General features: G+C 36.5%; 1 pseudogene across 1 annotated transcript; it reads left to right on the forward strand.

Moving 5' to 3' along the window:
- Positions 1 to 7,877: 7,877 nt before the first annotated feature.
- Positions 7,878 to 19,854, forward strand: LOC143616300 (lysine-specific demethylase JMJ27-like; annotated as a pseudogene). Its single transcript, XR_013150639.1, has 10 exons — positions 7,878 to 7,997; positions 8,326 to 8,422; positions 8,506 to 8,647; positions 9,597 to 9,660; positions 9,734 to 10,677; positions 11,407 to 11,985; positions 12,084 to 12,156; positions 12,230 to 12,315; positions 19,551 to 19,670; positions 19,750 to 19,854. The product of XR_013150639.1 is annotated as a lysine-specific demethylase JMJ27-like (transcript).
- The last annotated feature ends 7,548 nt before the right edge of the window (positions 19,855 to 27,402 follow it).

A 27,402-nucleotide genomic window follows, 5' to 3' on the forward strand; every position in this document is an offset into this window, starting at 1 on the left:
ACAACTAGCTGAACACATAATCACAAATTGTTAAATATCAAACTGATTTAAATAAAATCATAACAAAACTAAGTATATAAAAAACAAATGTACATATACGCGTTTTGTAACAATAAAATTGACATAAATAGCAATAATAAAATTATAAAAGTAAATAAAAGGTAAAAGAATGTGTATGTATCTCAATAATAACGGCAAATACACGGCGGAAATTCAATCGGTAGCTGCTTTGTTCGCTACAGTAAGGGCATATGCCTTTCGAATAGGTTAGCGATTTTTCTCAACCGGCACAGCATCAAGTTGGCGAGTCCTCTCCCCGACCCATATGGAATGTGCCAAAACAATCATAGTATAAGCTTGGAGTTAAATCCAAAAATAATAAATAAGTGGTGGCTAATAGGGCGGCCCTGGTCCGTTGTAAGCCCAATAAGTTAAATGAGCCCGTAAGCCTCATCAACCTGTCTAGCTAGGTATCAACTATGGCTCATGTAAGAGTACTAAAGTAGTCTGATAACTAGAGGTGTTAAAAAAAACCGGTTTGGGACTGGTTTTAGGCAAACCGAACCGAACTGGTTTGGGTTTAAAACCGGTTTCATCCAAACCGGTTCCCAACCCAACCCAAACCGCCAGTTTCAGGACATGTTCCCCTTAAAATCTACCAAACCGGTTTTAAAACTGAACCGGTTTGAGAAAAACTGGTTTATAAACCGAACCGGACCGAGGTGATCAGGTCGACCTATCTTGTGTCTAAACCGGTTTAGAAACCGAACCGGTTTGAGTCAAACCGGTTTTGACCAGCCGTTGACCAAACCGGTTTTGTACACCTCTACTGATAACTGATTGCCAAGTGAGTTCTTCATTATTTGGGGTCTTTGTAGCATAATCTAGACATTTTTTGAGGAGGGAGACAACATCTGTCTTTTAGATAAATATGGATTAAAATAACGGTCACCAAGTAAACATTAATTGTTCTCAAGTGTTTCAAGGGCTTATTATCATCCATATTTAGAACTGGTTTTTCTGCCGGGGCAGCTGACAAAACTCTAGCGTTGAAACTCGAGCGTTGGTAAAACCCAAGCGTTACGATGATAAGTCGACGCAAATTCAGTTTGTATCAGTTATGTTCTTAGGGTATAGACCTTGTTGGTAAAGTTTGAGCGTTAAAGCCCAAAAAATTAATTCGTCAATTTAACTTATAAAAATATTAACATATAAATAAACAAAATATTTAAAACAATGTTTATTTGGTAGGTGACACGAGGTGGAAGACTCGCGCAAAAATAAACCAACTACAGCTAAATAGATAGTGACAAATGGGTATCGAACACAGGGAGTTGTGGAATATGTGTTAACAAGTAGTTTAACAATTAAGCTAATATAAATGTAAATGACGAAAAGTAATTTTCAAGTTGGTTTTTGATTTGATTTTAAGAACTAAATTAACTAACACGAAAGTTATAAACAATTGATCAAGCAAGTATTTCTCTTGGAATTCGGGTTATCACGCAACACTCTTGTTAAAGTTCAATGGATAAATCATAATATCTTGATTTTGTGTAAATGTAATTATTTGTGATTAATCAAGAACTAGTACTCGGATTACTAGAACGCGAGGTTGTTACTTGTTAATCAATCAATATGTTTTTAACCCTAATTCCTTCTACTAAATCTCAATTGTCAACGACACCAAGAACGTATAGAACGAAACTAGGTTTAAAACGATATGGACAAATTACAAACAATCAAACAAACATCATAGTTATACTAGCATCAATAATTAGATAACCAATCCAAATTCAAGAACAATAAACATAAGTGTATTGTGAATAACCTTACATCCAAGAGAAACACCAAAGGGTTTAGGCACACATGATTGGTTTCATCAATCCAATGTTTAATCCAATGCAAGCAATGATTATGATGTTAATCTTCAATTAGAAACACCCAAAATATTGTTCCAAGACACCAAAATCACCTACACCAATTTTCTAGTTCGGACTCCCCAAGAATGGAACCCAAAAGTCCTTTAAAACCCATTTTTCGAGTTGTAACCGACATCAAAATGCTGAGGCTACAGTAAGCTACGGTGGCTACCGTAAGCTACGGTAGCCCTGAAGTTCCTACGGTGGAAAGTGTCTGTATACGGTGGCCTTTTACGGTAGACCCCTAGCGTAGCTTACGGTGGCTTTTTACGGCATACCCCTAGCGTAGCTTACGGTGGCTACCGTAAGCTACGGTAGACCCGGTTCAAAATTCCATTTTTGTTTATCAATTCTTGGCTGTTGACTTCCTGCATTGACTCTCTTGTTCCTTTTCATCTGAACACACTCGAGCAACCTTGTAACACCCCAACCCGAAACAGGCTGACGTGTCACTATTACAGATATCAAATCAAAGCCACAATCCAAATTACAATAAATCAAAACAACCTAAGTCATATTATTAAACCAAAATGAATTAACTTTTTTTTTTAATCTTGAACTTCATGAGTTTCTCTCGTCACTAACTCCCCCGAGTCCCAGATTACCTGTAAACAGATAGGAAAAACACAACAAAAAAAAATACGGCTGAGCCAAAAATTGCCCAGTAACGGAAAGAACAATAGTAATGACATTTGACCGAATTAAGAACAATAGTAATGACGATAAGACGAATGAACATAAGCAAAATACTAACAAAATATACATTAACCGAATTAAGTATGATACTGACATTTGATACCATGAGAACATATGACAATATACCAGAACAAAAACCGATACTAAACGTATTACTAAACATATAGCGGAGACTGACTTGCACGATGAGTGATGTTACTAAAATAAGTCGCATATTAAAGGAGTACCCAGAACCGAAACATATAACATATAATGTGTGACATATAACGTGTGACATATAACTGAACTAGGATCGATCCATACGCCCCTAAACGGCCAAAGTACTACCAAAGTACTAGTTAGAGACGCCGTGAACTTTTAAAACACACTGTCACGAAAAGTGTTATGCTCGGATAACAGAGTACTAAACCTGGAAGGCAATATAACTGCCTAGCATATAATGTATTAACAGAAATTCATATTATTATCCATAGGAACATGCAATAATGAGTACGAGTTTATAAAATCTATTGCATGCTACAAATCTCTCTAACCAAAAATAGTAACCAAAACAAATAGTTGAACAAAACTAAATAAAAAGTCGACGACATATAAAATGTCCAAAGACCAAAATGGGTTGCATCGATAGAGACAACTTGGTGGTGCTAAAATATAAAATACCGAAGGTCCACACTACGAAGTAAAGGATTAGAATTTATACTATGAATAAACGAAAACAGAATCCGTACTACGAAGTAACGGAACATAAATAATACTAAGAGGAAACAAAAACAGAAACCGTACTACAATGTAACGAAATATATTAATACTAAGAGTAAAAGAAAACAGAAACCGTACCTTAGTCAGAGAAAAACAAAGCAAAACAGATCACATCATCCTCAACAAATTTGAGAACCTCTATTGAAGAACAAAGCTGGCAGCGCACGGAAACGAGACGGTTCTCCGAACAGAACAAATCGAAGGCGGAACTCGAACGGTCGGTGCTTGCGGGAAACCGAAACGAGTGGTGGTGCATGATACGTGACGGTTCGTCGGCAAGCGGCGTAACTCAAGAACGCGTGCGGCTGGTGAGATACGTCTCCGCAACAACCGTTAGCGGTGGCGGCTATTTAACTCAGAAAAGAAAACGACGAGCGGCAGGGTGAGTGTCTCCGTTTTCCGGCGACTGTTCCCAGGGCGGTGGTTTAAGTCGGAACAGATCCGAGAGGCGGCGGAGATTGTTCACGGATGTGTGTCGATGGCGGTTGGATCGTTAGTCAGAGACTTAAGCGGTGATCGGTTCATGGGTATGGACGTGTTGGTTCGTGACAGATTCTACTTGTTGGCAATGGTTTCTACATATGAATAGGTTGAGAGCACAAGGATTTGTTGTGGGTTTTTTTTTCTGGTTTGATTTAAAGGGATTAATGTTTATAAAAACCCATGAAGAAAGTCTTCGTGATCCTCATTCCTTTGGCTGTTAGTTGTTTGGCTAACTTTAAAGAAGTTAGAGATAGATTTAGTAAAAGGATTCTATCTTGGTTTCATTCTTAGGCTGAGGGGTGTGGGGGGCGCGAGAGGGGGCGCGAGTGGGGGCTCCAGCCAATAATATTGTGACGTGTGGCAGAGAGAGAAACTTGATAAGATGGGTGTTGGAGCCCCCGCTCGCGCCCCGGGGCCTGGTGTGGAGGGGCGCGAGCAGGGGGCGCGAGCGGATTTTTTTTAACATTCCCAACGACTATATTTAACATTCCCAAGCTCTCTTCACGCTATTCCCAGCCGCGAGGCCTCTTGCGCCTGCCTTGAAAGCCGTGCTCGCGCCCCTCTCGCGCCCCTCTCGCGCCTCGGTGGTGTGGTGCTCGCGCCCCGGGGCGCGAGCGGATGGGCTCACGCGCCCCCTCTCGCGCTCCACACCCCTCAGCCTTATCAATTATTAACCCAAATCAAGTGATTTAGTATTTTCAACTTGTCGTGTTTCATTAGTGTCAAAACTTCTAGCCATTATCATTGTTATTATTATTATTATTATATTATTGGTTAAGATAATATACATATTTTGAAATGTTCGGTTATTCACATTACCTCTTTTAGTAGTCAACCAAGAAAAATTCAACATTTATTATTTTATTGTTTTGATTTTTTTTCTGTATATTACAAACCTTTTCTCCTCATTTGTACGTGCATTACACAACATAGTGTAATAATTCAAATCCTTAAATTTATACATAAACGCACACGTTTTAACTCGAATTACGACACTTAAAGGTGGCTCTACAATCTACCCGTCAGTAGGCAAACGTGGGCGGTGGAAAATACAGGTGTTGTCGGTCTCGGTCATTGTAGCAGTAATTCAACACGATTTCGGTCGGTTTTGATTATGCTCGTTACGGTACTGGAGCCAAAAAATGAAAAAAATATACGTTAAACTTGCACGTCAGACGGTAAACTTGCGCGTTGGTAAAACCCGAGCGTTGTCAGTCACAAGCGTTGAAGAGGCGAGTCTACTCGAATTTAGTCGGTTTCCGCTAGCTTCGTTATGCTACCGGAACTAAAATAAAAAAATTGACATTTAGTCGGTTTCCTTTACGTTCGTTATGATAACTAAACTAAATAAAACAAAATAAAAATTACGAACTAATACCGGTGCCGCCAAGTGGCCCAATAGGACACTTGCGACACCAAAATTCTATTTTATATATATTAATAATGCTACAAGCAGATTTAGGTATTGAATTTATGTTCGAAACTTACACAACCGATCGAGCCAAATTCGACAAAGAAATTGAGATGTGTTTCAACTTTCGTCTATGTTTGCCAGCACCAGTAGGATTTGGGAAAATCTGACTGCTTCCATCGATATCTACTTCTAAAAACATTGTTCTACAAGATCACCTTTATGATGCAACTCATTAATAATAAATAATAGTCATAATTAAGCGATTAATAGAACTTTGAATCTAAAGTTTAAATAATGCATATAGATTATGGGATGCTTTAACAAGTAAAATAAGAACTGAAGTAGTAAAGGTTACAAGTGTATACTATCCGCAACACCAAGAACACAAAATAAAAATAAATAAATAAATAAAAATTGAAATGTCTCAAATCATTTGTTAAGACACGAGTAACGTTTCATGATTTTCCATATTTAATAATAAACTGGTAGTTGAGCAAACGAATTGTTAGCACATCACATCAAAATATTTAATGCATAAGAATTTACACATAAAGGCTGAGGATAAGATACGATTGTCTTAAATTTATGAGAATATTTCGTGATTTGTTTCATAATACCGACGTTCGTCTTTGAATTGATCTTTAATCATGTTTCACGGTTCCTTTCTATTTGCTCCACGTGTGTGGCTCTGAACATGTGCGATGGCTCTTGAAGTTTGTAATGTATACATACTCGAAACGCCATTATAAATTTCACGAGGCTTCATTAATCATTTCCCATCACTAAAAATCTCTTCAATGTCCACTCGCATTTTGAAAATAATAATAAAAAAATGCTAGTGGGTTGTTTTAAAAACGATTGTTGAAAATAAACAAAGATAAAAACTAGATGTTGTTATGGTGTTGAGGCGTCATTTGATTTCATCACCAGTCTACTTGATTTTAATCTCAAAGCACCCCAACCAAATCTCCACATAAAATCGGTTTCAACAACCGTGTGTGATGAACACCATGTGATTTGTCGGATCGCGTGGTCAGTTTCTACCCTACCAATTTGGATGGTCCTCCATGAAGTTGGTTAAACATAAGATTCTCATCCATCGATTTGGGTACTCTTCCATTTCCATGTACCCACAGTACCCTCATACACACCCAGCATGCCGCCAACTACAAATTAGCCAACAGGGAACCCGCCAATCGCAAATAAGACCCAGTCGTTAGATAAAGGCCAACTAAAACCTAGTCGTTATACGAAACGGTAGACGCAACTGAACATGTGATGAACAAAGTGGAGGTAGGTAATTTCATGTTTGTTAACGGTCTTGTAGTTTTCATTGTTTATAGGGTATTTAAGTAATTTCAAATTGTTAAATAGACAAAAGTTAAGTGTGACGTTGACTAGCAAAACTTAAAGAATGGGTTACACATGAATTGTAGCTAGTAACCAACCGAACCAAACCCGTCACAGGTCCGTCCTATATGAATATCAATCCCATCTTCCTTCGACCCTGTTTATTAATATTATTATTTCTCTCGATCCTGATGCCCTAAAACACCACCGCCAATTAGAGATCAATAAGCGGGAACACCCTTTTCATTTCAAATCTCCCCTCCCACCGTTTGTTTATTTGCTTGTTTTCTAAACCCTAATTCAATCCGCCCACTGTTTTCTTTTTTCATCCTTATCTCTTTACACAAGCCTCCCTTCTCTCTTTCTTGAATATTATTACTCTGTAAAAAAGAATGGTTCCAGAGAACAACGGAACTCTTATTCATTCTGGACAACACCCAGATACTGATGTTGTTGCACCTGGTGATATTACTACCCATCACCTAAAAGAAGCAGAGGCTACAGCAGTATTGGGTCAAAAACAACAAGCAAAAGACCAAGAACAAAACATGTCTTCTGAATCTGAACCACAGAAGAAGAAGAGAGGTAGGAAAAAGAAGATACCAATAGTAGAACAAGACAATGATGCTGTAGCACCTGATAATAATAATAATCACCGAAAAGACGCAAATATTGAGATACTCTTGGGTGATATTCAAGAAATCAAACAACAACAAAACATGTCTTCTGAATCTGAACAACAGATGAATAAGGATGTTCCGAAGAAGCGAGGTCGGAAAAAGAGAAATACAGTAGAAGAAGAAGACACTGTTGACACTGATGCTGAGAAGAAAGATATAGAAGAAGAAGAGGAAGAGCAGAATATGTTTTCTGATGAAAAGGTTGATAGCACTAGAAGGTCAGCAAGAAGTACTAAGAAGCCTATTAACTACTGTGAGGCTTTCAACGAAATCGATGATGCTATTCAGGCGAATGAACGCAAGAAGAGGAAGAAGCGGCAGGTTCAGACAAGAAAAATAAGAAACAAGATAACCTTTCAGCAACTAATACTGAAGATGCAGATGCAAATGCAGGTGCTGCTGCTGTTGCAGAGGCCAACTCAACTGAAAACAACGGTTCAAAGCTGAAGTTTTTTGCCCGAAAGCGCATCGTGGATGAGCATGTAATATTACCCTCTGTTGCCTTTTGGTTTCTTTTTACTAAATAAATAAAAAAGTTTCTTTTTTTACTTATTGTTTATGTACTTGCAGGGAAATGAGGTGAAGGTAGTGTCCAACATGTGTCATCAGTGTCAAAGGAACTGACAAGGGGCGCGTTGTTCGCTGCCAGAAGTGTGAAACAAAGCGATACTGTGTTCCTTGCATGACTACATGGTATGGTTAATACTTAATAGGAGTATAGGGTTGGCAAAGGGTTTGGTCAATTCAAGAAAGGTTAATTTGGTTTGTGTTGAGACAGGTTCAGCTTGAAAGGGGCTGGGTTAGATTGGGTTTTTGGTCAAAACGGGTTGGTTTAAAAAATGTTTTTTTTTGGGAAATTACCATACATTTCGGCTTTGCTTATGGGGGCACTGATTACGCGAGCGACGTAGGTTACGCATGTTTAAATGTTTTTTTTACCATAATTACATGTTTATACTATGGTACTATAAAGGGATCCACTGTCCTTCACATATTCCTTTTGTTTACTGTTTTTGTGTAGGTATCCTAACATGACAGAGGACATGTTTGCCGCGTGTTGTCCTGTTTGTCTAGACAATTGCAACTGTAAATCTTGTTTGCGTGACGTGCACCCGAAAGTTAGTTTCTTTAGTCTATCTTTTGTTTGTGTAACTTGTTTTTAAAATAAGAACTGTACACTGGATTTGCTGGTGGCTTTTAGGTGAAAGAGAAGATTAATTTTGCACCTAGTGTTGATCAGAAAATTCAATATTCCATTTATACCCTTCACGTTCTCCTTCCGTTCTTGAAGCGACTTAACGAGGAGTACATCAAAGAGAAAATGATGGAATCTGAGATTCAAGGTATTTATCAATTAATATTGTGAACTGTCAAGTAGGCCTGTATATGAAACGAAACTGAACGTTCAGTGAATATTCCGTGAGCCTTTTGATGACAAGTTTGTTTTTTTGTTTTGTTTATTTAGTTAAGCGAACAATCATTTACACATGTCTAGTTTGCTCATTTATGTTCGTGAGCGTTGTTTACGTTCGCTCATTTAAATTCGCTTCTGCTTGTTTGTTCACATGCATTTATGTTTGCTAGTTTACATTAATTATTATACATATTCTTTTAATTTTTTTTGTACTATTACAGTTTAGTCTAGTTTATAACTTTATAGGCTCAACGCATTGTTTTTCTTATTACTTTTAATTAATTTATATGCATTCGTACATGTTTCGTTAAACTTGTGTACCGTTTCTTTATATCTTTAACGAACATTTAACATTTTCATTTTCTTAATGGACGTAAACAGACAAGAAAACCCTGTTCATTTAATTGTTTCTGTTTGGTTATTTGGTTGGTTAATGTTAAACAAATGAACACGAACATTGTTCAGTTTGTTGACTTTGTTCACAAGCCTACCATCAAGGTTTCATAATGATTACTTAACCTCAGCTTAAACAAAATATGCAAAAAGCATATAGAAAAGAGGACGTGCTTAGCCTATAGGTGTGTTTTGTTATCCTATTCCAGTGAAAGAGTTTTCCGAAAAAAGCAAGATCTGATAAGTAATTGTCAACAAATTGGGAATTTGGGATTCATTTAATAACATATCTTTTTCTTCCGTTTGAGTTTATTTATTTTTGTAATCGTGATTGTATATAATATCTGAATTGAATGCCGTGTTTACAATGAGGGGGAAACCTTAATATATAACGGGCCAGTAGGTCAAGGACAAATGAATCATTATAATAACTAGTGATGATAAATCCTAACTATGTTTAACAATTTACTTATATGTTTGGACAGGATCTACTTTATCAGATGTAGTATTGAAGCGAGTGAAATGCAGCATAGACGAGCGCATGTACTGGTAAGTTATTTTAATCACTTTGCAAGTATTCAATAATTAATAATTATGATATTGATTACGTGTACATGTGCAGTGACTGCTGTAATACATCAATTTTTGATTTGCATAGAAGCTGCCCTAGTTGCCATTTTGACCTCTGTATTCAATGCTGCGCTGAATTGCGTGATAAAAACCCTCAGAAGAAGAAAGCAGTACCAAAAGAAGTTATGAGTGATGAATGGAAGTCTTTAGAAGATGGAAAGATACCTTGTCCTCCACAAAGTATAGGCGGTTGTGGGCAAGGAATCTTACAGTTAGTGCATTTAAAGCCACTCGATTGGGTTCCAAGTTTGTTGGAGAACACACAGAACCTGTTAAAAGATCACAAACTAGAAGAGGACATGCGAGAGATACCCGCTGATTGGTGCACGTGCGCACATGATAATGATAAGCAGTTACTTAAAGCTTCATCTCGTGAAGATTCAAATGATAATTACTTATATTGTCCACAAGCGGTTGACCTTCTACCGGGTGATCTAAAGCATTTCCAATGGCATTGGTCAAATGGTGAACCGGTCATAGTCAGCAATGCTTTAGAAACTACTCTCGGGTTGAGCTGGGAGCCAATGGTGATGTGGCGTGCTTTTCGCCAGATGAAAAGTGTTATTGGATGCCACGGCCCTTGACTGTTTAAACTGGTGTGAGGTTGATGTTAATGTTCATCACTTTTTTAAGTGGTATACGGAAGGTCGATATCATGAAGAAAACAAGTGGCCTCAGATACTCAAGTTGAAAGACTGGCCTCCATCAAATTTATTTGAAGAACGTTTGCCACGTCATGGTGTTGAGTTTATTACCAGTTTACCCTTCAAAGAATATACACATCCTCGTGATGGTTATCTTAATCTTGCTGTGAAGTTGCCTGAAAATTCATTGAAGCCAGACATGGGTCCTAAGACGTATATTGCCTATGGCGTTACTCAAGAACTTGGGCGTGGAGATTCTGTCACAAAGCTTCATTGTGACATGTCGGATGCGGTATGCTTTTTTCTTTCATTTGTATTATTCTTTCTGCTTGAAAGCTTCTGTTGTGATTTTACTATTTTAGTTTGTACCATTGCTTTAAGCTTTGTCTTTTGAAGTGACAATCTCAATTTTTCGGAATGTCAAATTAGAATCACATTATGGAAATTTAATTAGTCATTCCTCAGTTTTCTTGTGACTATATCAGATATTAATATTTTCTATTTTCCAAAGTCCCCTTTAGTTAGGGGTGTGCATCGGCTGGTTTGGGCCTTTTTGGGCTTAAGCTGAACCTACATTTGAAATTGGGTTTCTATGATTTTGAAAATCTACCTGTTTCAGTTTCGGTTTTCTCGGTTTTCGGTTTTACCATTTAGGTTTTGCCTATTATGGCAGAAAAAGAAATTGGCCCAAAATAATATTATTGGGCCTAAATTTTTTAGTTAACTAAATTGAGCTAAAATATACGTGTAACACTACTTATTAAATTCCTTGAAGTTACTTAAACATCAAAATAAAAAATGAAAATTCATAAAGTTGGTAAGGTTTGGGCTGTTTTTTTTTTTCCGGTTTTAATTACATGCAAAACACGAAAACATACAATCAAACTGTCGGTGTTTTTTTTGGGCTCAGTTACTTTGGTTCGGTTTTTTCAGTTTTATTTTTTCAATTTCATGCACACCTACTCCTAGCATTAGCTTCAATTAGTTTGAGTTTATTAATTTGTATTCTGGTGACATGAAGGTGAATGTATTGACTCATACTGCAACGGTGAAGCATAATTCTGAACAGCTTAAAAAGATAAAAAAGTTGAATAGGAAGTATGATGCTCAGGATCAAAAGGAACTCTTTGGTCCTAATACTGAGAGTTCGAAAGATGAAACTGCTGTTGAAAGAAGCTCCGGTGATATGAATGTGGTTGAAACAGATCCAACTACTAGCAACCAGTTGAATGAAAGTGCATTTAAGAATGAAGATGGAGACGATAATTTGAATGAAAGTGCATTGAAGAATGAAGATGAGGACGATAATGGGAAGAGAAGACGTCTACGCAATAGACATTGTCTAATTCAAAACGGGAATGCAGAAAATAAAACAAAGTCTAGGAAAAGAGGAAAGATTGCTGACACTGAAAAAGAAGTTAGCAGTGATGATGAAGAAGAAGGTAATGATAGTGAGGTCATGCGTGTGGATGAAATTGATCTGGAAGAGGGTGGGGCGTTGTGGGACATTTTTAGGAGGGAAGATACTCCTAAATTGGAGGAATATTTAAAAAAACACTTTAGAGAGTTCAGACATATTAACTGTAAGCCAGTTGAGCAGGTGAGGTGTTTTTATTATTGGAGCTATCTTAATACAATTCTACGGCTAGTTTATTTATTTATTTAATTATTATTATTATTATTATTATTTTGCTCTAGGTTATACATCCAATTCATGACCAAACGCTTTACTTAACCATGGAGCATAAAAGGAGGCTCAAAGAGGAGTTCGGTTAGTGTCCATTTGCAAGACGCGCTTGTGTTTTTACTGATTTGGTATTTATGGTTTTGGTTATTATGATCAGGAATTGAACCGTGGACTTTTGTCCAAAAGCTTGGAGATGCTGTCTTTATACCTGCTGGTTGCGCTCACCAGGTTAGGAATCTGAAGGTATGCATTTATCTTACTTTCTGGACTCTTTAATGTGTTAACTTCTTAATTTTTACATGACATGAATGCACACGGATTGGGTCACATTTGTGTCAACTCTTTAGGCTTGTGGGTTGAGCCATTTAAGACATTTATGTATATTTCTAAATGCATTTGTGTCATAAGTCATAACTATTTTGGTAATTTTCTTGCCAAAATTTAAAAGTTGAAAAATAAATTGACATTATATACATAGTTGCTTCGAACATAATAGAAAGTAATACGTGTCTTCTTAAACGGTCTTGCCTATATCAACCCACAAATGCACATGTTTGAGTTTGTGTAAATTTTTTGGATTAGTGTTTGAACGTCATACCACAAACACGGCTCATTAGCAGCCTTACATGTTTACAAGTAGCATTTATGGCCAAAGTTTGCATGAGGTATAAATGGTGTTTAATAGTGTTTATGATGCTTGTATTTTACCAATAATAGTTATGTCACTGCTTTAGTTAGTTAATGCTTAGGTTGTAATGATCTTAAGGGGATAAATTGTCTTCTGTAACTACATTAATCGAAAAGTACCAGTTGAAAAACAAGCTCAGTTCAGTATTAAGCAATAACTAAAGCTCTTGTTCACATATGCTTACATTTATTGGTACTATACTTTGTGTATTTGAATTACCTTTTTTGTGTTTGCTTAATGTTTACTTAACTAGTATGTAACACCCGTTATTATACTTCGTGTATTTGAATTACCTTTTTTGTGTTTGCTTAATGTTTACTTAACTAGTATGTAACACCTGTTATTTGGTAAATCCATTTATGCCAGCTTTTAATATATTTCAATCAAATTTAAATGTGGTTTACAAAATGCGAACTTATTATTTTCGTTATAAGCAGGAAATAATTTTCACTTTATAGACTTAAATGATGAGATTCAGAGTGTGTAAAGAAAGCACTTTTCTATATCTTTTTTTAGAGTCGAACTCTGCTTCAGTCAACCATGGTGGTTACAGAGTTTACTATATATTATTCTTTTTTGTATATGCTATTTAGTTATTTTAATTTTTAAAATTTAATTTATTATATTCCAATTGATGAACCATTTTTTTCTAATTAAAAGTACCTATAGACTTGGTATATTCATTATAGTTTATAAGTATTTATAAACTCATTATTTTGTTTCTTTATTTTGCTGGTAATAGAGAACCTGTGTAAATTTGGCTTCTGATACAACCAATATTGTATCCTTTCCCTATAAGGTGTTTACAAGTTTGTTTTTGGCTGCCCGAGTGGTGACTTATTAGGTCAACAGTTCTAGTACTACCTCACTTGGGCACATTTAATCATGTAGTTCTTTATTCATCCATTCATCCACAACCATTGCGCTTGAAAACACATTGATGATATATGAGGTTCGACATCTCTTATGAACCCAACATCTTTTGTCCACATTCAATGTTGGATTTGCCTAGGGTGTTACAACCTGTTATCAGGAAAAACTCACTAGATTTGCTGATACCTTCCTAATCAGTGACTCAGCGAGATCAGATAAATCGCAACATGTGCTTATTTGGGACTGACAAATGGTTATGGTGCAAAAGTTCGTTGCGTAAGTACTTTCAAAGTTCAAGTGCGCCTCTTGTAGACCCATTTTGAGGTGACGTGAGCCGAGACAAGAGGCAAAGGTGCACCGTATATAAGTTGGGCACTCGTGTTTGCAAAAACACTAAGTTTTCGTTTACAATATTTCCTACACAAAACACTGATTATGCTTGTTTGTAATCAAGTCTATATAGACAAAGGTGCCCGCCTAGCCGCCTAGGTGCTCTAGCCACGCCCAACAACCAAACTGCTTTGTGGCCATCAAGGCCCTCTAGTTGGATGCATGAACAACTTGATAGTCTGGAACAATTTCATTAAAAGCGTTAAAAATCAATATAATGGGCTGTTCAGAGTATTTGCATCCCTTCCCCTATATTCAAATCTAAAATTACACTAAAGATTAATACATTTTTATTTCTTTTTCAATTGAATAATACCTTTTATTTTATACATTTATCATGACCTTCTTTCTTTTCTTCTCTGTTTTCTTCATTGCCAACTATTTTCAAAAAGTATTAAAAATAGATAAAGGGTGAATAATAACATACAAAGGGTGAACAATAACTTTTCAAATATATATAGAAATATTATTTACCTTTTCTCTTTACTTACAACTCCTACATTATAAAATCCCACTTACAAAATATGGGGAATAAGATGAGAATGCTCTCACGCTACATCTTTATTAAAAAAGTCGTGTTTAGGCCCAAGAATTCGATCTTTGTGCCTTGATTGTGCCTAGCACCTTCGACTAGAGGTGCACAAATCGGGTTAAAATGGAAAACCCGAACCGGTTCCAAACCGGTTTTTTCACACCGGGTTGTAAAATGGCACCGGTTCCAATCAAGAACCGGTTCGGTTCCCGACCCGAACTGATGCCCAGATATGCGAACTTTTAAGAACCGGGTAGGGTATGAACCGGAACCGGTTTTTACGTAAAAACCGGTTCCACCGGTTTTTTTTGAAATTTAAATATTTGAGCCGTTAGGAACCGGTTCCAACGGCTATATAGCCGTTTTTGACCGTTGGAACCGGTTTTTTAACTATAAATAGGTTGTTTTCTTACTATAAATGGCAAGGTTTGTTTGTTTACTTGTTAAACCACTTCCAAAACTATAAAACACACTCCAAACCACAATTAACCGACAACAAATGGCAACCAATGATGACGTTGTTATGGTGATCGAAACAACAAGATGCCCCGATGTTTGGGTTCATTACGATTTGCGTCTCATGACCGACTCACATGAGTTGGCACGTTGCAAATATTGCTCGAAGTTTCTTAAAGCAGGATCCAACTCGACATTACGAAAACATACGAATAAGTATTGTCGAGAGAAAAGAAGATTGGAAGCTAAAAAAACGGAAGTGGGAGAGTCGTCCGGCTCTACAACTCAAAAATAAGTATTCCCGGATTAAAACGACGGACTTTGTTTTTTATGTTTTAGTTGTTATGTTTAGTATCGTTTATGTTTTAATAATGTTTGTAATAGTTAGTTTTTAAATATAGGAAACAAGTTATATATAGGTTTGTAAAAGTTAGTTTTTAATGGAAACAAGTTATATATAGGTTTGGGCATCAAAAACCGGTTCCAACGACTATATTACCGTTGGAACCGGTTCCAACGGATCTATTGTCTCAAAAACCGGTTCCAACAGCTATATTACCGTTGGAACCGGTTCCAACAGCTAATTGGTGTCTAAAAAACCGGTTCCAACGGCTATATTAACGTTGGAACCGGTTCCAACGGCTAGTTTGACTGTTTGACCCTTCAAAAAAACCCGTCGCAACCGGTTTTTCCGGGTACGAACCGAACCGGTTCCAATTAAGAACCGGGTTGGAACTGGTACTGACATACAAATAGGAGAACCGGGTACGATTTTCGGGTACAAAAATACCCAAACCGGGTATTGTTCCAACCGGGTTGGAACTGGAACCGGTTTCGGTTCGGTTCCACCAGTTAGGTTCCGGAACCGGTTTTTTTTGTGCACGTCTACCTTCGACTACATAGAATTGGTTAGAAACAAAGAAAAAGGGGTAGCACCGCAACTTGTTGCTCGCTTGCCTTGTGTTTCGATGTAATGACTACCTGTAACTTGTTGCTCGCTTGCCTTTTGTTTTGATGTGATGACTACCTTAAAAACGCGTAACCAACTCCACACATGCAATTAACCCATGAATGTTTGTAACCGACATTAAACACGCATAAATTACGCCGGTTACTTGTGTGAAGCGCTGAGTTTAAACACGTACCAGGGCCTGGTAACACGCGTCTCTTGTCTTTACATGCTTAACTGGCATCGGAATGCGTCACGTGTATCCTATGCTGCATGCATAACAGACGCCTTAACACTCGTAATTGGTGTTGAAACTAGAAGCAAAGCTGAAATCTATAGAAATTTTGAAGGCATAACCACACGTCTTAACGCGCGTAACTGGTATTGAAAACTAAATGCAAAGCTGGAATCTATTGAAAATTCGAAGGCGTAACCGACGACTAAACGTGCGTAACCGGTGCTGGAAACCAGAATCAAGGCTGAAATCTATAAAAATTTCGAAGCGTACTCGATGTTGAAAACCAGAAGCAAAGCTGAAATCTATAGAAATTTCAAAGCATACCCGGTGTTGAAAACCAGAAGCAAAGCTGAAATCTATAGAAATTTCGAAGGCGCAAGCAACCACACGCCTTGGCGCGCGTAACCGGTGTTGAAAAGCAGAAGCAAAGCTGAAATCTATAGAAATTTCGAAGGCGCAACCACGCGCCTTAACACGCGTAACTGGTGTTGAAAACCAGAAGCAAAACTGAAATCTATAGAAATTTCGAACGCGTGCAACCGGTGTTGAAAACCAGAAGCAAAATTGAAATCTATAGAAATTTTGAAGGTGCGATCGCACGCCTTAACGTGCGTAACCGGTGTTTAAAACCAGAAGCAAAGCTGATATAGCTGAAATCTATAGAAATTTAAACGCTCGTAATCGGTGTTGAAAACTAGAAGTAACGCTGAAATCTATAGAAATTTTGAAGGCGTAACCGACGTCTAAACGCTCGTAACCAGTGCTGAAAACTAGAAGTAACGCTGAAATCTATAGAAATTTCGAAGGCGTACACAGGGTTGAAAACCTGAAGCAAAGTTGAAATCTCTATAAATTTTGAAGGCGTAACTGACGCCTGAACGTGCGTAAGCGGTGTTGAACCCCAGTAGCAAAGCTGAAATCTACATAAATTTTAAAGAAGCCATTTTTTAAACCAGCCTGTTTTCACCCGATGCCCATTCCAACTCGAACCTGTTTTTGACCTGACCCATTTCAACCTAACCCGTCACGACTCTCGCCAACTTAACCCTTTTTTGAATCGACCTGTTCCAACCGACCCCGTGACCCGAGCACAAAAAATGGGCCGTAATGGCGCTTTTTTGGCTGTGGCGTAGAAGCCAAGCTTTGGGATGCTCATAAGTAAAAACAACCAACATGATGAAGATAGATCATGAATGGTTACGTGATGAGCAAGGCAGCTGATGTGCAAAAGTCATGAATGAGAAAAATGCAACCGTCGGGTGATTTTTGTACTTTTGTGAGATGGATTGGGTGTATTATTATTGTTCAATAAACATGAGGGTTTTTCTTTTTTAACTGAGGTGAAGGTTAACGAAAAACTAAAAAACTGCACTAAACATACGAATCAAACAACTAAATTATATATAAAAGTAGTGTAATTATGTAATTATATTGTAGTGTAATAACACTATCATGCAATTAAACTATATTATAATTACACTACTTGATTTGCACAATTAGCACGCTAATTTAGTCTGTATTTGATTCAAACCCTTATACTAATATAATCATTTAGTGTTTAAAATTTAACGTGCTAAAATAATATCTACAAATTATTTATTTGTGTATTCATCCTAGAATTTCTGTCTCCATTCCTCCATTCTAAAGAGCATTTCTCAGTGATCTCTTCTTTTATTTTTTTATAATTATACTAAAAAAAGTAAAAATCAATATTTTTTTCTTATCAATTAAATAATATCTTTTATATCTTTATCATTACATTTTCTCTCTTTTATACACTATCATTTTGAAAACAATATTTTAAAGAGGGTGGTGAAAAGTGTCTTGTCAAATTTTATTGATGAGTAATAACATTTTCTTTTTTCTATACTCGTAACGTTTCTATAATATGGAGACCCTATTGGGAATTCTTGCAATATTATTTTACTTAAAATTTGTTATTAAAATTTCCCTTAATCTCTATCTAATCATAAGCATTCATTTTATTATTTTTTATGTTTATATACTCATAACATAATATTTATAGTGAATGATAAATACTGAAATTCAATATTCAAATAATATTCTCTGAGCATTCTTAGTAGAATCTTTATTTCTATAATTATATTAAAAAATCCTATATTTTCTCTCATTTTTAATTAAATAATATTTTTTTTGTTATCATTACAATTTCTCTTCTTTACTCACAACTACTTTAAAAAAAACATTAAAAAATTATAGAAGGTGAGCAATTTCTTCTTCACTCCTAAAATACACCCCAGCCCTTCACGTGAGGGGGTTTGCGAATTAGGATTTGGATTTATTTGGGGAGAAAAATGGCAAAACTGCCCCTCACGTGATGTTGATGGGTTGACCAGACTTAACGGAATTGGTGAATTCGGTTTAATTGCAGGTGAAATAGACTTAAACCGTAGATTTGAACAAACCATGGGGGCGAAAACAGCGGTTTACTCGAAATTTTTTTTTTTCTAAAATAGCTCAAAGAAGCCAAAAAAACAGCCTAAGCCAATATATAACATGTCCAAAACAGCTAAAATTGTCATGTTTGACTGTGCGTCTTGCTTGTCTCGGGTATTTTTCTTAAGCGTTTGTACCTAGGCAACATGCTCGCTCTTTGCGCCTTGAGGTTTGACTACCTTGCTAAAGCTTATGAAGTTTTGAAAAACGATATAGCTTGAGTGTATCAACTTTGAAGCCCCTAAGTTAAGTCGATAAGCTAGTAAACTATTAGCTTATTGGTTTAAAAAAATATCAATTAGTATATCAATCTTATCTGGTAAAAATCCCACTCGTTGAGTAGGGTCTACTGAGGATGAGATGAAAGCCTCCTTTATCTCTATCCTAAGAGATAAGAGAGGATGCTCCCAATGAGACCTCCATTACGTCTCTTGAAATATGTAGATCTTGTATATGCCTCTACACATGCACATCTACGTACCTCCCCCCCCCCTCCTTTCATTGCCTGTTCTTTTTAAGCTGTCTACTGCTGTGTGCAATAGTTTTATGCTTTTTATAAAATATTATATAGCAAAGAGCATGTACATTGGAGCATTCACATTGGAGCCTCTAAGTCCATAGAGAAAACTTTTTAGAAAACTAAAGTACACCTCTATACTTCAAGGTTCATGCTCAACCCTCTATATTTTGTTGAGAGTCTATAATAAAAGGAAACAAAATAAATTAAAAACATGTTATTAATTATTTATAGAGATGGAGAAAGAGGCTCCAATACGAATGCTCTTAGAGAGGCTAGGTTTTCTTGTGATATGTTAAGTTCACTTTGTTAAACAGAAACCAGCCTGAGTGTTTAAATTGTGGGCAGTGCATTAACATGTTTTGTGTTGACTTGCAGTCATGTATAAAAGTTGCATTGGACTTTGTCTCTCCCGAAAATGTTGGTGAATATATCCAATTAACAGAAGATTTCCGTGTTCTACCCCGAAATCACAGGGCAAAAGAAGATAAGTTGGAGGTAAGCAAACAATCTCTTCTGTAACGTTAAAATACAAAGCCTTTTCATTGATTTTGTAAATAAATTGGTCCGATGGCAGGTGAAGAAAATGGCGCTTTATGCAGTGGAGGAAGCTATAAAGGACTTAGAAAACACAAACCGAACCAAGTAAGTTCAAAGCATTTAATGTTTGTGCTATCTTGTAGGGTTCTGTAGCATCTGGTTCAATATGTTTTCAGTAACCATTTTAGACAAGAGATTTGGGTTTGGGAGTGTTTTAAGATTGTTTAATTCTTTTTGCACGTAATAGTGTTAGGCATGGATGAGTCATTGTTTTGTTGATATCTGATTTCAGAGGCAAGAATACAACTGAGAAGAAGCAGCAGCGTAGGAAGCGTAAGACTGAAGAGGACAATGATTGAAATTCACAAGTGAGTGGCCCTGTTTTGTAGTGTATGATCTCGTTATATTTTGTATGAATTGAGATTTCGCAATTGGTCAATGGTCCGGGTCAACTCTAATGTTAAAATTGTACCTCTAACTTATCAACAGCGGTTTGTGTTTTGGTTATTTATTGAGCATTAGATATGCAAGTTTTACCCCCTAATAGGAGCTGATTATAACTCAACACGTTTTGCTTCGTTAGTATTGTAACGCTAACAGTGTTGGTAGGTTGTGTTTTTCTTTATATGTGCTGTGTTTGATGGTGCTTTTATGTAATCTAGGAAGGCAGTGTCTATGTAGAAAAGACTCTTTTACACATTAAGCTCACTTTAGGACCAATAATATGTTTAGACATGAACAAAAATAATTTAATAAAAACCAACTATTGTTTCACGTTTAACCATCTCCGTTTTCTAAAATTGACAACGCAACGAGCTCTCACCCCCTCTTCGTTTCTTCCTCATTTATGGCTTAGGTATAGACGTGCACAAAAAAACCGGTTCCGGAACCTAACTGGTGGAACCGAACCGGAACCGGTTCCAGTTCCAACCCGGTTGGTACAATACCCGGTTTGGGTATTTTTGTACCCGAAAATCGTACCCGGTTCTTCTATTTGTATGTCAGTATCAGTTCCAACCCGGTTCTTAATTGGAACCGGTTCGGTTCGTACCTGGAAAAACCGGTTCCGACGGGTTTTTTTTGAAGGGTCAAACAAAAGTCAAACTAGCCGTTGGAACCGGTTTTTTAGACACCAATTAGCCGTTGGAACCGGTTCCAACGGTAATATAGCCGTTGGAACCGGTTTTTGAGACAATAGATCCGTTGGAACCGGTTCCAACGGTAATATAGCCGTTGGAACCGGTTTTTGATGCCCAAACCTATATATAACTTGTTTCCACCACTTGTTTCACCACCAAACTCAAAAACAAACTAAAATACTACTCCTTTAGCAAACCCGTTCCTTTACCCGACCATCCAACTAAATATTATTATGGCACCCATAAAAAAAACTAACAAGAAGGCTAAGAAGAGTGCTTTTGTTGCCCCCGTTCCTGTTACGGAGGACCCAAGGGTTGTTACGGTAGTCAACCATAACCGCAACCAAGACATATGGAAGAATTGGGATTTGATTGTGGATGACGAAGGTTATCAAAAGGCTCGTTGCAAACTATGTGGTTCAATATTAAAGCACGATTCCAACTCTACTTTGAGAAAGCACATCGAGAAGCCATATTGCAAGGCGTTGAAAGGGATTGGCACGACCGATCAAATTGACTTGGGTAAAGATGGTACACTATTTCGTTACAACACGACTCAAGTTCAAGATAGAATGGCAAAGTTCGTTATTCAACGAGGTTTGCCGTTTAACCACTTTGATGACCCGGAGTTGACGTCGTTGATTCGCGAAACTCTACAACCGAGATACACACATGTAAGTCGTACTACCTTAAGACGTCATTGTATCAGGTTGTGAGAGTGTGCTAAAAAAGAGTTAATCGAGTCTTTTCATTCTTTAGAAGCCATGGTTAGTTTAACTACCGATGTTTGGTCGGCACCACACGGGTTGCCCGAATCATACATATGTGTCACCGCTCATTGGGTTGATCCGGTGACATGGCAATTGATGAAACGCACCATCGCTTTTGAAAACTTCCCGTTCCCACATACCGCCAAAAAATTGTTTGAATTACTTGATGAAGTTATAACGACTTACAACTTGAGAAATAAAATATTTTCGATTTCGTTTGACAACGCTTCAAACAATACTAAGGCGGCTGAAAAATTTATCATTAAATATTCACCACCTTGTTTCGGGGATTTTTTTCATGTCCGATGTGTTGCACATATCATCAACTTGGTTGTTCAAATAGGTCTTGACAATGAAAACATTTGTGATGATTTAAAATACTTTAGACTTATGTTACAAGATGTCTTCAAAAGTGGTAAAAGAAGACATCTTGAATATAAGAACTATTGCAAGTCGGTTGAAAGAAAGTATTTGGGCCCGAATTGGGACGTTCCAACCCGTTGGAACTCAACTTGTCATATGTTAAAGTGTGCTTTTGCCCAACGCCAAACTTTACAAGCTTTTCATAACAATCTTGTTGAAGAACGCGAGGCCGATATGTTTCCGGAAAGTGTTTGGGTCCAAGTCGGTTATTTGTTGGAGTATCTTGACGTGTTCAAAAAGTCAACAACAAAATTATCGGGAGTCTATTACCCTACTAGTTGTTTGGTTTTGCAAGAATTGTACTATATGTCTTGTGTTTTTAAAAGCTTTGCGGAGAAGAACAAACTCTTCGAAAATATTGTTGCGGTGATGAAAGAAAAGTTCATAAAATATTTTGAAAACATACCGCCGGTCTTTACTTGTGCCGCCGCATTAAACCCCTATTGGAATGTTAATGGGGTTGAAACAACGATTGAGGAAATATTCGACAACTTAGGTATGCACGAGATTGACCCGAAGTTGTCGACGGAAGCGAAGGACAAGTTCAACAAAAACCTTCAAGACCTTTATGACCATTATTTTCAAATGTATGGTCCAAGCACGAGATCGTCTTTTGTGAAAAAAACAACAACTAGCAGGCCGTGCAATGACCCACTTATAAACTTGATGAATGGGATTCGTGAATCGGCATCTAAGAGGCAAAGAGGAAACACACCAAGTAGCGAACTTGGTCGATATAGTGGAGCAAACTATGTTGAGGGCGCAACGGTCGACGAAATTCGCAATATTGATTTGTTGGCTTGGTGGAAAGGTAAACAAAACGAATTTCCCATTCTATCCGCCATGGCTCGTGATTTGCTTGCCGTACAATCCTCAACGGTTGCTTCTGAATCGGTTTTTTCTCTTAGTGGGAGGGTGTTATCTATGCGAAGAACAAAACTAACTCCCGAGTCTCTAGAGGTTTGCATTTGCCTAAAGGACCATTTGGATGCGGTGGATCGTGTACAACACAAGGCGAACTTTGAAGACGAAATACCAATAGAGCGTCATATTCATGATGAGGAGGCGGAGGACGGGGTTTCTTCCGATAACGAAGACGAGGGTGAAGACGAGAATGAAGACGAAGAAGAGTTGTAATTATTTGTTTTGGTAAAATTATTTGTAACTTGTTCAACTAATATTTAGTTTTAATTTGTTTTATTATAATTACTTTTGTTACTCATGATTAATTTTTGTTACTTTTTTAATAACGACGAACATTTTATTTATTTAAAAAGTAACTATTACAAACATTATTAAAACATAAACGATACTAAACATAACAACTAAAACATAAAAAACAAAGTCCGTCGTTTTAATCCGGGAATACTTATTTTTGGGTTGTAGAGCCGGACGACTCTCCCATTTCCGTTTTTTTAGCTTCCAACCTTCTTTTCTCTCGACGATACTTATTCGTATGTTTTCGTAATGTCGAGTTGGACCCTGCTTTAAGAAACTTCGAGCAATATTTGCAACGTGCCAACTCATGTGAGTCGGTCATGAGACACAAATTGTAATGAACCCAAACATCGGGGCATCTTGTTGTTTCGATCACCATAACAACGTCATCATTAGTTGCCATTTGTTGTCGGTTTAAGGTTAATTGTGGTTTGGAGTGTGTTTTATAGTTTTGGAATTGGTTTAACAAGTACACAAACAAACCTTGCTATTTATAGTAAGAAAATAACCGGTTCCAACGGGCAAAAACGGCTATATAGCCGTTGGAACCGGTTCCTAACGGCTATAATATTTAAATTTCAAAAAAAACCGGTGGAACCGGTTTTTACGTAAAAACCGGTTCCGGTTCATACCCTACCCGGTTCTTAAAAGTTAGCATATCTGGGCATCGGTTCGGGTCGGGAACCGAACCGGTTCTTGATTGGAACCGGTTCCATTTTACAACCCGGTGTGAAAAAACCGGTTTCGAACCGGTTCGGGTTTTCCAGTTGAACTCGATTTGTGCACGTCTACTTAGGTATGCATTTTGTTTGATTTTTAAAACTCTTCTTTCAAAATTTTCACCAAGAACACACAATTACATTAGTTACTTATACTTTGTTCATTGCTATTTGCTTGTCACAAATTCTTTAGTTATGTATTATTTTTGAGCATGTATTCAGGTAAAGTTTTTGTGAACCGGTATTAGCAAAGTGGACATGAGCTTATTGAAGATAGATGATATTCACAAGAAGACTTAAGTTGAACTCTTAGACAACTTGTTTTTGAAAGTTTTGATTGACTATCGTCATTCATCACTACTTGAGTACACTCTATATGCTTAAGACTTTTGGATGCACTGTTTTGGCATTGTACCTTTGGCATAGTATGAATTGTTAATTATTTATTTTCGATGCTTTGTATTGATATTAGTCGTTGCGCCCCCGTTGACAGGGGCGTGACAACATAACTTTTTGAAAGTTTCTCTTAATGCTCACGGAATTAAAAAGTCACCAACATGTATTATTGTTTGAATAATATGTACATATACAACTTCGTGTTCCGACCAAAACTCATAACCGCGCCATTGCCCATCTTTATGCTCAACGATACCCCCACCATCTCCTCCACTCTCTGTCTTTTCGACCAAAACCCACACCAAAACTCATAACCGAGCCATTGCCCATCTTCGTGTTCATTTCAGACAGATGAGGCGTGCACCGATGTTTGGGTGTTGGGAGGGCACCGCATAACAATCTGTGTAATTAATTTTCTGGATTAGAGCATTCATATCATGCTTTATACACACTATATCTTTATATATTTGAGAATAATCTAAAAAAATGCTCAAATTAAAATCTCCATCGCATCCTCTGTTTTATAGATAAGTTTTGTAAAATGCTGGAATGTGCTTTAGCCTTCTATATTTAGAGGGCTGCTCGGCATCTTCCACATAATTGTTAGTCAATATATAAATAAGAAGAATATAATAATAAAATCAGTGTGTACAAGGGAAAATGTTATAGTATTATGACTTCAACTGGTGAATACGGCTATTGATGATAGATTACTTTCTTCTACTAAAACTGCGAAAGCTATACATCGGTCATTTTTGACATGACTTTTTCTCATTAAGCAAAAAAAAAAATATTGTTCTATAAGTTTTCAATTAAACTTTCAAAAACTTACAAAATGAAATGGAGTTTTAACTTTTAAGGGATGCTCCTTTCATCACTTTTAAATACACACTCACAAAGCGTAAAAATAGTAAAGTTAGATTTTATTCCATTAATCATCTCGTATCCTTTTTACGATAGAAAATTCTAAAACATCAGTTTGAAATTCCGAAAGAACCTAACGGAGTTAACTTTTATTTGTTTCTTTACTTTTTTTAACGGGGACTCAATGAAAACAAATAATGTGAAAAACATGACCGGTGAAAACAATTTTCTTATATGCGACCAACCTAAAAAATGAAATTAATAAAAACAAATTTTCATATAACAATTAGTAAATTTCGATCATTGATATTGCAAATTGTAATGCAAAATATTTACCGTAACTTTTTAATAAGCACACTTTTAGGTCAAAACAATTCTTATTGAGAAAACTTGAATTTGCGTCCATATGGTTTGTAAGCGGGATCATTTGAGTCCTTAAAAAATAAACTGGTTGATTTTTAGTGGTTTTCTAACATGATCAACAAGAGCCGCCACACCTATTTCCAACTAATAGTTCAAGGAAGATCCTTTTATGCCGTTCTAATTGCGTCCATATCATTGTCAAGCATTCAATTTGCATTTCTTCTTCTTCTTCAAAAAAAAAAAAAAAAAAAAAAAAAACCAAATTTCATTAAGGTTTATTAAGAACATACTTAGAAAATGCACTGCTCCAATGTCCTATATAAACGAAATGTTTCATTTTTTTTTTTCCAGAAAAAATCAAGTTTCAGATAGCTAATTTCTCACCATTTGAAGCAGATTTTTATGTCAATCTCATTCCTTTATTGATGACACTATTAGCGTATTTGGCTACAAACCAGTGGGTTGGTGGCACTGTAGATGAGTGCTTTAGTTTGCTTCCCTTGCATATTAAATATTAGATCACGACTAGCACATTTTAAATATGTGTTTCATATAAATTTGTTATATTTCAGGATACTTGATTTTCAATTGATGTAAAGGAACCAGTTTGTGATCTCTTGGTCGAAATTGTGGAAAGATTAAATATGAAGTCATTAGACATGAACGGGCGAGATACGAGATGCGGGGGCCAAAACGTTGAAAAGTCAAATCTGATCAACATTGGGTGTAAGCTTACAAATTGGGGTTTTTTTAAGAATACTTTACATGTAGTTTGGAGCTTAGATTGTAAGTAAAAGATTGCAGTTTGGAGCTTAGATTGTAAGTGTGTATCAATTTGTTTTCAAAGTATACTTTACATATGTTGAAGTGGCGTGATTACCCGGAACATGTTTACCTGGTTTGCCAATTGCCATAAACATTTTTATTATATTTTATTCTTAATAATTGTAATATATTAATTCAACATACCTAATGTAATTGAAAAGTTAAATAAGGTTATGCATAATAAAACATTCTTAATTTCATAAATTTTTGATACGCAATCCCGTGTAGTACATGAGTTTATAACCTAGTTAGAGAATAATATAAAGAAATGCTCAAATTAATATCTCCATCGCATTCTCTGTTTTATAGATAAGTTTTGTAAAATGCTGGAATGTACTTTAACCATTTCCACATAATTATTGTTAATATATAAATAAGAAGAATATAATAATAAAATCAGTGTGTACAAGTATGATAAATACATAGATGACAAATAAAATGTCTTTAAAAAAACAAGCAGTCCGCACATTTCAATATCTACACGTGGTATACGTGACGTAGACAAAAAGCCTGTGCAGACTGTTTTTGGAAAAAACAAACAACACTTAAGAGCATTCTCAATCCATTTCTATAATTACACTAAAAATATCATCTTTTCTCTTTTATTTTTAATTAAATAATATTTTTTTATACTTTTATCATTACATTTTCTTTCTCATTCACAAAAATATTAAAAAATTATAGAGATGAACAGGATGCTTCTCCAAATTTAAGCATGAATAGTAATATTTTCTCTTTCCCCCTCTCACGACCACTTTTAACCGTCTCTAAAAAATTTGAAGAAACCGAATGCTCTTACATTATAAAACGTGTCACTATGAACACAAAAAGGACCGATTCGTATGTAAACGATCCGATCCGGACTCAAGGAGTAGTGGAGACATGAGTGTGCCACGTGTCAGACACACTCAGTGACAGAGAGGCCAGTGCTCATTGCTGCTACACACTACCCAACATTCAGATATATTATTCA

This window comes from Bidens hawaiensis, unplaced genomic scaffold (assembly GCF_021521415.1).
Source record: "Bidens hawaiensis isolate Kalapana, Puna unplaced genomic scaffold, B.hawaiensis_p1.1 tig00002306_1, whole genome shotgun sequence".
Taxonomy (NCBI): Eukaryota; Viridiplantae; Streptophyta; class Magnoliopsida; order Asterales; family Asteraceae; genus Bidens; species Bidens hawaiensis.